The 13543-nt window shown below is 41.9% G+C and overlaps 1 protein-coding gene across 4 annotated transcripts in view; it reads left to right on the top strand.

Annotated features, from left to right (window-relative positions):
• Positions 1-13543, top strand: part of RBPMS (RNA binding protein, mRNA processing factor) — a 279843-nt gene that overhangs the window by 139305 nt on the left and 126995 nt on the right. The window lies entirely within an intron of this gene.

The following is a 13543-nucleotide window of genomic DNA, read 5'->3' as shown; positions in this document are numbered from 1 at the left end:
TTATGGGCTTAAAGCGGAGGTTCACCCTAAATCTCAATCGCTTATCCAGAACAGCTCATTAAGTACATCGACATTTCGCTACCCATAATTTTTTCTACCATATAAATACCTTGCATCTGTAGTTAATTGCAGACACTTCCGGGTATCCCTCCCGTGGGAGTGGGCGTGTCTCTTCCAATTCTCAGCGCCCCAGTGTTTGCTGAGACTAGTTCGCAATGTCTCCTGGGAGCACAGTGTCATGCTTCCCAGGAGACGAATTCCAGGAAGTATTTGCTTGTGGGCTTCAAGCTGCCCACAAAATGGAAAATGCCATCAGGAAGTTTTATAAATTATTCTTTGCTGCCGAATGAGACTGCGGAGGAGTAGGAAGCTTAAACATGTGAGTACAAGCTTGCCTACATTAAAAAACTTAAATTAGCATGAAAAAAAAAAAAAAAACGACGGACCGCGGAACCCCCGCTTTAACCATTTTTCAATTCTCCTTTTAAAGGGAGCGTGGGTGTGTCCTATGCCTACATCCTTTTACTAATAAGTGTCCCTCATTCCCATCTCAGAAAGTTGGGAGGTATGCAAAATCTTCTTTTGCAATTTATGCATAGAATAAGAAGTATTTTATTGAATTAAAAAATAATTGTGTAAGCATGTATTAATGCTTCTCTTTTTTATGAAGTCAGTAAGGTGCATGAGTTATGTTAATTGTACTGCATATTTTATCACACAGTAACTTTTAAAAACATTCAATTAAATTAATATAAAATGGCAAAGGTGTAAAGCTGCTAATTGTTGCATGAATAAGCTTTTTAACCACTTTTTTCTAAGTTCACACACACCTTTTTTTTCTCAGTTAACACACCAGGATAAGGATTTGTATTTTTCTAAAAAAAGTAACAGTTGTGATCAATTACTTAAATAAAGATCCTTATCATTGTGTTATAGCTTTGTAAATCAGGCCTTTTGTATTTTATTTCCGGGAGTAGCTTCTCACGGTTAACACTTTCAGTTTGCATTGAATTATTAGAAGTAGCCATTGCACAGTAATTTAAACACCACATGCATCCTGCATTATTGAAGTGGCCCAGTGTTGCCAACCATGCGTATTTTTACGGACAGTCCGTAAAAATGGGCACTTTTTCCCACCATTCGTAAATGTCTGTGTTTGCGGGAATGTGCCAGTAAAAATAGCCGAGATCGGTTCAGCTTGGTACTGCGCATGGAGATTGGAGGCAGGGGGTGATTGGAGGCAGGGGGTGATGGTGGCTGCGGTGGCACCGCAGAGGGGGGGTGGAGGCAGGGGGCAATGGAGGCAGGGGGAGATTGGAGGCAGGGGGTGTTAGTGGCATGGGGTGATTGGAGGCAGGGGGTGTTGGTGGCACAGCAGAGGGGGATGGTGGCACTGCAGAGGGTGGGGGATGGGGACAGGGGTTGTTGGTGGCACCGCAGAGGGGGATAAAGGCAGGGGACAATGGAGGCAGGGGGTGATTGGAGGCAGGGGGCCTGGGGGAGATTGGAGGCAGGGGGAGATTGGAGGCAGGGGGTGATTGGAGGCAGGGGGTGTAAGTGGCAGGGGGTGATTGGATGCAGGAGGTGTTAGTGGCAGGGGGTGATTGGAGGCAAGGGGTGTTGGTGGCCCCGCAGAGGGGGATGGTGGCATTGCAGAGGGCAGGGGATGGAGACAGGGGTTGTTGGTGGCACTGCAGAGGGGGATGGAGGCAGGGGACGATGGAGGCAGGGGGTGATCGGAGGCAGGGGGCCTGGGGGAGATTGGAGGCAGGGGGTGATTGGAGGCAGGGGGTGATTGGAGGCAGGGGGTGATTGGAGGCAAGGGGAGATTGGAGGCAGGGAGAGATTGGAGGCAGAGGAATATTGGAGGCAGAGGGAGATTATGGCACTGCAGAGGGGGGTAAAGGCAGGGGGTGTTGGTGGCAGAGGGGGATGGAGGCAGGGGGTGATGTGGCTAAATAATTTGTCCTTATTATATTGAAAATAACAAAAATATGTTTTGTTTACCTTAATATCTACCTTAAATCACATTGCTATTTGCCTAGCATACTTGTTTGTAGCCTAAATACTTAAATTGACACCTAAAAATAGAATTCAGTAACTTTTGTGAAATGCCAGCAAAAACGTGGCTGTGCCAGTAAATTTCGGGTGTCGTGCCAGTAAATTTCAATCTGGTAGGTTGGCAACACTGAATTGGCCTGCTTATATTTATAGAGTACAATACTAAAATAGAGCATAGTGCAGCATGTAACAAGCATTGTAAAAATGATGGCATATGGTCTACTTGTATTCTATTTGTCGTCATTGGGGAGAATATTGTGGGGAAATTCAGTTAAGGACTACAGATACTTTATTGGTGATGTGAACGACTTTAACATCTCGTGCCAGATTCAAAAATCCCTGCCAGCAGTTTTGGTAGCTTGATTGATACATGCAGCAGATTCAGATAGATCTTAATAGTGGCTCTTTTACAAAGTGGCACTATGGGTGTGTCGGCGGTGAATTACCGCCAGTTTGTAGATAATAAAACGGGAGGCGATTTATGTGTTGGCATACAGAAACAGGCAGGGTGCCCGTCTGTATGCTGTTTATCACTGCCACCCTCTTCCCATGCTGACAGTTAATGGTGTCTGATGTGGAAGCTGAGAAATCAATTGCCCATCAGGTCCACTATCTTCTTGTGATTGACAGCAGGCAGTGACCTAGCAGATTCTATAACCAATAGCAGGTTATTCATGGACTATGACCATTGTGTATGACCAGCTTTGATGTCTTGTCCTTAAATGTCCTTGTTACTAGCAGAGGTGCAAGTCTATAAACATTTATGTATTCCAGGGCTGCATTTTATTAACAGACCATTATTGGCCCTTTGCAAACAAAACAATTTCATCATACATGATGCTTAGGCACCTTCATGTATGTTATAACATCGTCATAAAATAAGGAGTTGCTGATTGTTTGCAGGGGTTATGTTGGGCTTAACAAAATGGAAGTGCTTAAAGTGGCCTATTCAACCTAGGGCCAGTTGTCTGTAAAAGAGCCTGTAAAAGATCGTCTTTACAGTGGCCCATGTTTTTAAACACTACCCCTTTGATGCTTCCTGGCTGGTGTGGGTATCTGGCACTTCTAGATATACCAATACTTCCCCCACGACATGCTGTGGTTTCCTTGTAGGGACAGATGACTCGAAGAGAGGAAATAACGCATGTGGCAAAGGGACAGCTAATCACCCACCCAGAAGTAGGGAATACCGGCAGCCACAGGGAAGTTTGAAAAAATGGGTTGTCGGAAAGGTAATCATAGAAGTTCTTCTTTTACACTTCAGTTTCCAATTGACCTTGTTCCCTGGCTTGCCGAACACCATTCAGATTGTGGTTGCGTCTTCTGACTCTGCTGTACACATGCCAGGGCATTGCAAACAATGAATAAAGGCTTCCCAAAACAAAAGAGTTCATAGAACTTTCCAGAAGTATCTTTAGAATATAAAATTGTGTTTACGATCTTATGCAATCCTATGTAGTTGCCACAAAAAAGAAATATATAATAGAAAAGAATGCAGTTAATGGAGTATAAAAGCTTACTTATATAGGCATAGTGCTTCTGTAAAATATTAACAAGAGACCCCTACACATGGGTTAACTATAAACTATTATTAGACCACTTATCCTAAGAAATAAGACTTCTGCTATTCAGCTGGAATAGTCTAATCATTTCTGTGAGTCAGTGGCTGAAACACAAAATTTAGTGTAGCCAAAACCAACACAGTCTTTACGTAAATCAATTTTTTCTGAAACTTGCCATTACAGCTACGATGTGCCTGAATAAAGTATAATATGTGCAATAAAGAAGGGTCTGCGTATGGATAATTGAAGGAATGGAATGCAGGAATGGGTAGCTGGACTATAGGGGTGGATTTACTAAAGGCAAATGGACTGTGCAGTTTGCAAAGTGCAGTTGCAATCTCCAAGTGTTATTACTCCAGAGCTTAGAAAATAAGGTTAAGCTTCACTTTGCAAAGGGTACTCAATCACATGGAAGGGAAATTAAAAAAACAAAAAAGCATTTTTGCTTGCACATGATTGGATGATGGAAGTCAGCAGAGATTCCCAGTGGCGGCCCGTCCATAGGGGGCGCATGGGCGCCGCCCCCCCCCCCCCCCCCCCCAAGCTGTAAAAAAAAATTGGAAAAAAAATGAAAAAAAAGTAAATGTTGAAGAAAAAAAGGTGCCCTTTAAGAGTGTGCGGGCGCCGGACATTCCTGTATTTTAATTGGCAGTGATCGAGTTCAGTGGGCTGGCTTTTTTCAGCACACCCGAGTCACTTCCGGGTTCCCGACTCACTGGAGTGTGAAGTGAAGTGGGCGCCAATGATGGACTGAGACTGAGTGTCAGTGCGGCTCCATAGGCAGAGGTAAGCCCCTATGCAGAGGCAGTAACTTTACTAGGCATGATGGAAGATAAGGGGAAGCAGCTTTGTATACCGTAGATGCAGGGACTGAGCACTGAGGGATGAACTTGGAGTCCTCCTCTCCCAGCGCGGCTCCATAGGCAGATGTAAGCCTCTATGCAGAGCAAAGGCAGTAACTAGGCATGATGGAAGATAAGGGGAAACAGCTCTGTAAACCGTAGATACAGGGACTGAGCACTGAGGGATGAACATGGAGTCGTCCTCTCAGTAACAAGCTAATGCAGGGAGGGAAGTAAATGTTTCACTGACTCGTGATAACAGCCAGGGGCGTTTGAAGGAATTTGGGGGCCCCATGTTCTTACTCCCCCCCCCTCCCTAGTCCCTTTTTTCGTACCTCCCCTTCTTCCCTGTAGGCTGCCGCTGTAGTGTGGCCGAGCTTCTCTTCCTCCTGTCAGTCCGGGGTTCTATCATTATGGGTCCCAAGTCTCCTATCAGATTGTGCCCTGGCCGGGCACTGCGCGGTACAGGGGATTCAGTTTCCTGTGTTCCCGGCCAGACTGAAAGGAAGTGAGCACTCAGTGTGCACTTCCTTTCAGTCCGGCCGGGAACAGGAAACTGAATCTCCTGTACTACGCGCGGTACTTGGCTGGACTGACAAGACTCCAGGAGGAAGGAAGAGGAGGAAGGTCATGCTACAGCCTGGGAAGGGGAAGTTGGGGGCCCCAGGCCAGCTCGGGGCCCCAAGCAATTGTTTGTTTTGCCTGTCCTGTAGCGAAGGACCTGATAACAGCTCACTGCACACTAGGCTCAGCCTTATATATTGCAGGAGATAACGATCTTCCCCTGTGACAGGTTGCCCTCAGACTGCTGCTATCTCACTGTTTATTGAACTTGTCTCCAGTTACAGAGTTATACTGTCCTAGCAGTAAATGAGGATGAGCCTGAGAGTGCAGTGAATGTTCTGTTATCACGTGAGGACAGAGATTAACCCTTTACTTCCCTGCATTTGTTTTGTTGGTTTCTCTGATTACCTACTGGAGGTAGGGTATGAGCCCAGGTTCAGACTACTGCGACTACTGCAATCTAAGACATGGCATGTGATTTGCACCCGCACTGCGGTGCGAATCGCATGCAATGTCAGTGAGATGTGAAGCATCCACTATTTAAGAATTCAACTGTTTGTTAAACCTGGGTGTATTACAAGGATGAGGATGATGTTGACAGGTGTATTATAGAATGATGAGGATCGGTGTATTATAGAATGATGAGGATAAAGATGACGGGTGTATTATACAATGATGAGGAGTATGATGATGATAATGATGGGTGTATAATATGGGGATGACGATGATGGGTGTATTATACAATGACTGGAGCATCAGGGTGTCAGACAGTGTTATTGAGTGTGCCACATCATGTCTCGCTGGCTGCTTTGCAATACATGATTTGGGGGATTTCTGCCATGCAATGTGCTGACTATGTTACACTACATAATAGTCACAAATTGGGAGTACATCTGTCCTGTAATGTATACAGCTATATATACCCACCTGTATATAGAGACCATCCTCCATCATCACTAACTGCAGATATACATCATTATTATTGTATTTATTTTATTTCAGGTACTTCTATAGCGTCGTCAACTTATGCAGCGCTTTACATATACATTGTACAGTCACATTAGTCCCTACCCTCAATGAGCTTACAACCTAAGGTCCCTAACACACATTCATACACATACTGGGGCCAATTTAGACAGGATCCAATTAACCCCCCCAGCATGTCCTGTTACTGTATACATAGCTGTATACAGGACAGATGATGTATATCTGCAGTCAGTGATGATGGAGGAAGGTCTCTATATACAGGAAGGAAGGTTGGTGTATATAGCTAGCTATATACAGGACAGATGATGTGTACCCTGATCTGTGTTATGCTGACCTATATAACCTGATCTGTGAGGCTGAGCTGTATACTGTGTCCTGTGATGCTTGGGCTGTATACTCTGTCCTGTGATGCTAGAGCTGTATACTCTGTCCTGTGATGCTAGGGCTATATACGCTGTCCTGTGATGCTAGGGCTGTATACTCCTGACACTATGGATGGAATACAGGGGATGGTGTGGGTGGAGTATGTAAGGGGTGGGGATTATGAGAAGTGGGAGGGGTCAACAATGAAGGGCGGAGTCTTGCACCCCCCCCCCATCCTAAAACTTCACTAGCCGCCACTGTTCCCCTCATTTGCTAAACTCTGGAGCAGCTGCTTTTGCAGAGTGCAACTTGATTTTAAAAAGTGCACAGCCTTTAGTAAATCAACCCCTATGTGTGGTGTTATGAAATTTCCCCAGCTTCACTGTAGCAATGATGCAGAAATATATATATATTTTTTTAAATATCCCCACTGCAAAGACTGATTTCCGACAATCAGATTGCCCAGTGTTCTAAGCTGTGGTACCTAAAAATGACCATTTGATTTTTTTTTTTGATGGGGATACTTTAAGAAATATTTTAGGCTGGGTTCACACCTATGCAAATTCGATGCGTGTTTCCCCGCATCCAATTCGCATGGTAGAAGATTGTGACCGGCTCTCTATGGAGCCAGTTCACATATCTCCACTGTGGCTCCGATACGAATTTGCACAGGAGCCCAGTGCGTTTTTTGGTCTGTTTCAGGTCTGAATTCAGCCCAAAATTGTGGAGTGAAATCGGACCTGAAACGGTGAATGGGGATGCATTGGACTCCAGCTGTGAGCTGCATGCTGCTTTTAGTAAATCAACCCCACAGACATCAAGAAAAACCTGACCAAGGGCCAGATCCACGTACCGCGGCACTCCTTTACGTCCGGCGTAGTGTATCTCAGATACAATACGCCGCCGTAACTTACAGCGTATTTCCCGTATCCACAAAGAATTTGCGCCGTAAGTTACGGCGGCGTAGTGTAACTGTGTCGGCGTAAGGGCGCGCAATTCAAATGGATGAGATGGGGGCGTGTTTTATGTCAATACGTCTTGACCCAACGTAAATTTAAGTTTTTTCTGAACGACGCATGCGCCGTCCGCGGGGGTATCCCAGTGCGCATACTCCAAATAACCCGCAACAAGCCAATTCTTTCGACGTGAGCGTCATTCTACGCATAGCCCTATTCGCGAACGGAAAATTCAACGCTGGCCCGACGTCCATACTTAACATTGGCTACGCCTCATATAGCAGGGGTAATGTTACGTCGAAAAAAGCCTTACGGAAACAACGGAAAAAAATGTGCCAGCCGGACGTATGTTTGTGGATTTGCGTATCTAGCTAATTTGCATACTCGACGCGGAAATCGACGGAAGAGCCACCTAGCGGCCAGCGTAAATATGCACCTTAGATTCGACGGCGTACTAAGATGTACGCCAGTCGGATCTAGCTCAGCTTCAGGCGTATCTTGTTTTGTGGATACAAAACAAAGATACGCCGGAGCAACCTAGCAGTTACGCACCGTATCAATAGATACGCCAGCGTAACTGCTTCGTGGATCTGGCCCCAAGTCTTTAACCCATTTATCACTTTATCCCAAATAAAAGGTTTTTGGTGGAGTTGGGCTACAAGTTATTGCTGCCACTGTTTAGTATCACTGACAATAAAACACATAATTACAGGGGAAAAAATGCAAATTAAATACATTATCATGTGCTGTAAATTTTATTCCTGCACTTTGATTAACTGTACTTTGACAACCATCGAATCACCAGTCTGGGGTTCAATTTGTTCCAGGATCTGGTGGTTCAGATATCCATTTAGTTTCATGAAGACAATAATTACGGTTTGGCCCACACATATTTTACCCACAATTACTTACAGGTGTTTTCCTTGTGCTCAGCACATTCTCAGCTGAAGTTTCACGATGACAGAAAAAAAAATTGTTTAGAACACATGGTGCTTTTTTTCCTTTACATGTCGATGAAATGTGTTAAATGGCCCTTTCAGCATTTGTGCTAAGTAAAACCAAGAAAAGGGGATTAGTGCACTGACATAAGAAAAGAAAATCCCTCTGATATGCAATCATACCTTTTCTTTTTCCTAAAGAGTCTCAGGCCTCGTACACACGACCGAGAAACTCGACGGGCGAAACCCATCGTTTTCCTCGTCGAGTTCCTTGTTAGGCTGTCGAGGAACTTGACAAGGCAAGTTTCTCCATTCCCGTCGAGGAAATAGAGAACTTGCTCTCTTTTTGGCTCGTCGAGTTTCTCAACAGTTTCCTCGACGAAAATGTACACACTACCGGCTTCCTTGGCAAAAAAATATCTCCCAGCAAGTTTCTTGCTGGTTTTTGCCGAGAAACTCGGTCGTGTGTACGAGGCCTCAGAGATAGAAAGGCAGATCAGTCTTGATAGATGTTTCCTTTTATACATAGCACATGCATCTAAATCTATTGTCATTTATTATTTTCTTTTTAAATCTGTATAATTCACATATCCTACTTTTCCTAGAAGCTGTTAGAATTGCATTTAGATTTGGGTTTCTTACCGTTGAAAGGAAGGTCATTAGGTTGGAAAGCAAAGGCCCAGAAAGTATAACACTAGTGCCTGTTTACACCACAAAAAAACGTCCTCCAGATCCATTCCAGATGAGTTCTACATTTGCGTTTTTGGTGGGTTTCGGTGTGTTTCTGAATGTATTTGTTTTTCTTCTTTTTTCCTGTTATGTTTTTCACTGTACTGGGGTCCGGTGCGTTTTTGATGCATTTTTTGTACTTTTTACTGATTTACTAAAACTAGAGCACTCAGAATCTGGTGCAGCTCTGCAAAGAAACCAGTTAGCTTCATTTCTATGCAGAGCTGCACCAGATTTTGCACGTTCTAGTTTTAGTAAATCTCCACCTAAAAATACACTTATGTTTTAAATATAAATAAATAATTCTATTTATTTTTAAATGCAACTAGAGTACTTGCCTAAAATTGATTTTAGCCTCTTATAATCAAATTTTCTGTATAGTCAAATGTCGCGTACACACGATCGGAATTTCCCACAAGAAAAGTTTGATGTGAGCTTTTGGTCGGAAATTCCGACCGTGTATCGGACATTTTCTGTCGGAATTTCTGACAGCAAAAATGTGAGAGCTGGTTCTCAAATTTTCAGACGGGAAAAGTTCTTCGTCTGTATACACAAAAAAAACACGCATGCTCGGAATCATTGAACTTCATTTTTCTCGGCTCGTTGTAGTGTTGTACGTCACTGCGTTTTTGACGGTCGGAATTTCAGACAACATTTGTGTAACCGTGTGTATGCAACAGAAGTTTGAGACAAGATTCCATCTGGAAAAAATCCAAGTTTTTCTTGTCGGAATTTCCGATCGTGTGTACGCGGTATTAGTGGTAATACATCCAAAAATATGATCTATAGCAGTTTACCAATCTGGTCGAATTCGTTTTTTTGATTATTATTAGCACCCCTGTCAGTGGTAAATGGTTTGTGTCATTCCTCTAACTGCCACTTTTGCTGGACAGCTTGGTCTGTTAAAGTAAGTTAGAAAAATAACAGTCTTGCTGGATCACCTGGTAAAAATAAAGAAAATAGTGTAAATGTAAATGTAAATGTTACTGGGCGCTTCCTGTATATGGATTCATCGGGTAGTGTGCGGGTATTCCGTCACTTCCTCAATGCCGCAATGTCTCCTGGGAGCTTTTGTTATTGTTCCCAGGAGACATTGCGGAGGTCTGCCACAAGTTATCGCAGGATTTAGAAAGAACTTGATTAAAGCGTATAATTTATTTTTTTGGTGGGGGAGTGGATCTTGGGTGGGAGTTCCCACACTTTTTTCCCCAGGACTTGACTCCTGAGGAGAACCTTACATTTTTCAACTGTGCAATGCGCTGCTTACCTGGAGTTCAGATTTACAGCCCAATTCCAGTCAAAATACATTTATTCTGTTTTGGATAGAATAAGGAAGGGTTGGAGCTTCTGTCAGGTCTTCTACCATCGGTTTTGCTGTGAAACAATAACTTATATAGTTGAATTTGCTTACTTTTGAGTTGTTGCATGTTAGATTTACATTCCCATCACCCTCCAGTCATGATAGAACATGTGCTAGAAACCTGCAGTTAGATTTAAAATGTTTACATCTGATTGGTGGCTATGAAGAAATAAGAGTAGTCATTAAAGTGGGTTCTATAAGTTTCTTATAATTATGTAAGAATAGCTAGGAAATAACTAGTTAGTTTAAATAATGCTGATGATGTAATTCTATTAAGTAATGCTTGTAATTTTGCTGTATTACATTGATGATGTTGAACAGCTTATACAGTACAACCTTATTTAAAGCATATGTTAAGGCATATGTTTCAAAAAATGCAGTACATTTTTTTAAATGTACAATACATGCACATTTCCCCATGTTTTATCCCTTTAATGACCCTGCAAGTACAGGAAAAAAACTGCCAGAAATGCACTTGGCTCCTAAGTCCCGTTGTGGCTGACAACACACACCCATTTTGTAGACTGAATGTTGTCAGCCCCGCCCAATTGTCTTTTGAAACTACTCAGCCCTTCCCATCCTCCAATCGCCACAACTTAAAGGCTAATTATTCTGTAGATAAGAACTATGACAGCTCTTTGAGACAACATAGGATATGTACAGAGGACACAGGAAAGCCCCGAAAGTCTGATGGGATCAACGGGTGTTTTTTTCTCTTACCAAATGGACAACAAGATGCTTCTGATGGTATATTAAACAGACCAAAATGGCAAAAATATAAGAAAATATAGGAAAATATAAGAAGCTCATTGTTAGAGTTTATATACTGTTTTATGGAGCTTCCTTAGGGTGTATGTAACCAAAAAACTAATTTTCAGTATGTTTGGCATCAAGTATACAAATGTAAGCCATTGCCTCACTGGCATGCTCTCCAGGTACGAAACTTTACAACAGTAATAAGGGAAATCTTCTGGCGCATGGAGAATGAGTGACTAGCTTTAGTACATAACGCACTGGTAGAGCGGGGGAGATGAAAAAAAAAACTGTCTAAAGTCCATAAAATTCAATAGTCCATAGCTATTAGAAAGCATTATATTGCCCACTGGCGGCTGCCATCCTCAGAGTATTGGCTACCTCTGTATCAATATATTATAAGAGAACATGGAAGTGCTACCTAAGTGTAGTATTAAAATGAATACTTAACTCTCAAGGATTAAGAATAGTGTTGCTCACGCATTGCGAATATTCGACTCGAATATAGCATATTCGAGAAATCGCGCTATATTTTGAATTTCGCGGTGAATATTCGCAATTCCGAATATTCGCATTTTTTCAATTTGATTTTTAAAACAGATCACATCCTATCGACGTCTAAAAGCATTGCTGGTATTATTAGAGACCCTGGGCCGAGTAGCTAAGCTGATGCGATCCTTTTATGTTGCCAAATTGAAAAAAAAAAAATTGCGATTTTTCGCTATTGCGAATGCGAAAATGATTGCGAATTTTCGATAACTGTGGTAGGAGAACTCTGATTGTCTCTGATGCAAAAGGGGGGGGGCTTTGTGTATGTGTATGTTATGAATATTTGTATGTTTGATATTATTATTTTTTGTAAGAAGGAAAAAATTGCACATACCTTAAAAAAGGGGAGAATACAGCAGCAACTCAAAAATGTTATACAACATAAATTAATACAAGACAGAAAATGGAGTCGCTCTACAAGAATAAAAAATATGTCTAGTGACAAGACATGTGGGCAAATTATAAAATAAGCAAGCGCAAATAACTTGTGAAATACACAGTGAAAAAAATATATAAAGAAATATAGTCCCAATAATAGAAAAATAATCTTTCATAAAAATGTCTTTGATATGTGAAGTGAAAAAAAGTCCAAAGCATGCAGCATGAACGTGTTCAATCTTCAAGGTGTTTGATTGACAAATGGCTGTGACAGATGGATAGAGTAAAGAATCACCACCAATGCAAAACACTTTTTATTTTGTATTGTAAAATATCACGAATATTCTGAGCCAATCAGAGTGCTCCTTCCGCATTTGCCGAATATTCGCAATTATTTTGTATTGTAAAATATCAAGAATATTCTGAGCCAATCAGAGTGCTCCTTCCGCATTTGCCGAATATTCACAATTATTTTGTATTGTAAAATATCACGAATATTCTGAGCCAATCAGAGTGCTCCTACAGCATTTGTCGAAATTGCGCAATATATATCGCATTCGCATGTTGCGATATTTCGATAAAATATCACGAATATTCTGAGCCAATCAGAGCGCTCCTCCAGCATTTCTCGAAATTGCGCAATAAATATCGCATTCGCAAGTTGCGATATTTCGATAAAATATCACGAATATTCTGAGCCAATCAGAGTGCTCCTACCGCAGTTATCAAAAAATCGCAATTATTTTCGCATTCGCAATAGCGAAAAATCGCAATCATTTAATTTCGATAAAATATCACGAATATTCGAATTTAGCGAATATATCTCGAATATTCGAATATATATTCGAGATATATCGCAAAATCGAATATGGCATATTCTGCTCAACACTAATTAAGAACACTCATATATGGAGCAAAAGATCGCTTATCATGTATATCAGAACTTGATATAAGATATATTGATATAGTATGTAAACCATCTTGTAATTTATTAGGAATCACCATTACATTTTAATTCTTCATGGAAAAGAAAACTGCGCTAGACAGATATGCAGAATAAAGGCAGCAGCCTAAAAGTGGGATACACACAAAATATAAGTAAACAAAAGATAAGCTGCGACAGATAGTTTTAAAAAGTCCACATCAGTCCTTAGGATGACATAAAAATTAGTGTATGAGCAGATGTATAGCGTCCCAAACATACACCACTGATTAGGCAGTTAATTGAATAACCAACTCAAGGGAGTCCAAGCTGTACAGTGGTCCGTAATTAAATTCTGTGTAGTGACACCACAGTGATAATCACAAATAAAGTGCCCACCACCGCAATCAAATGGCCGTTTACCAGAAGGCAAGCACAAAAGCGTATTCAGCCATAACTCAGCCGCGGCCTTTGGCTTGAATGCAGAGTAGTTTTAACCAGGAAGCACACTAATACTGAGATGTTCCTCACAATATCATAAGGTCCTTCAGCATATCATACGGTCCGTGATATCGTTTT

The sequence above is a fragment of the Rana temporaria genome, chromosome 1 (assembly GCF_905171775.1).
Source record: "Rana temporaria chromosome 1, aRanTem1.1, whole genome shotgun sequence".
Classification (NCBI taxonomy): Eukaryota; Metazoa; Chordata; class Amphibia; order Anura; family Ranidae; genus Rana; species Rana temporaria.
This window is presented reverse-complemented; position numbering and strand designations above follow the sequence as displayed.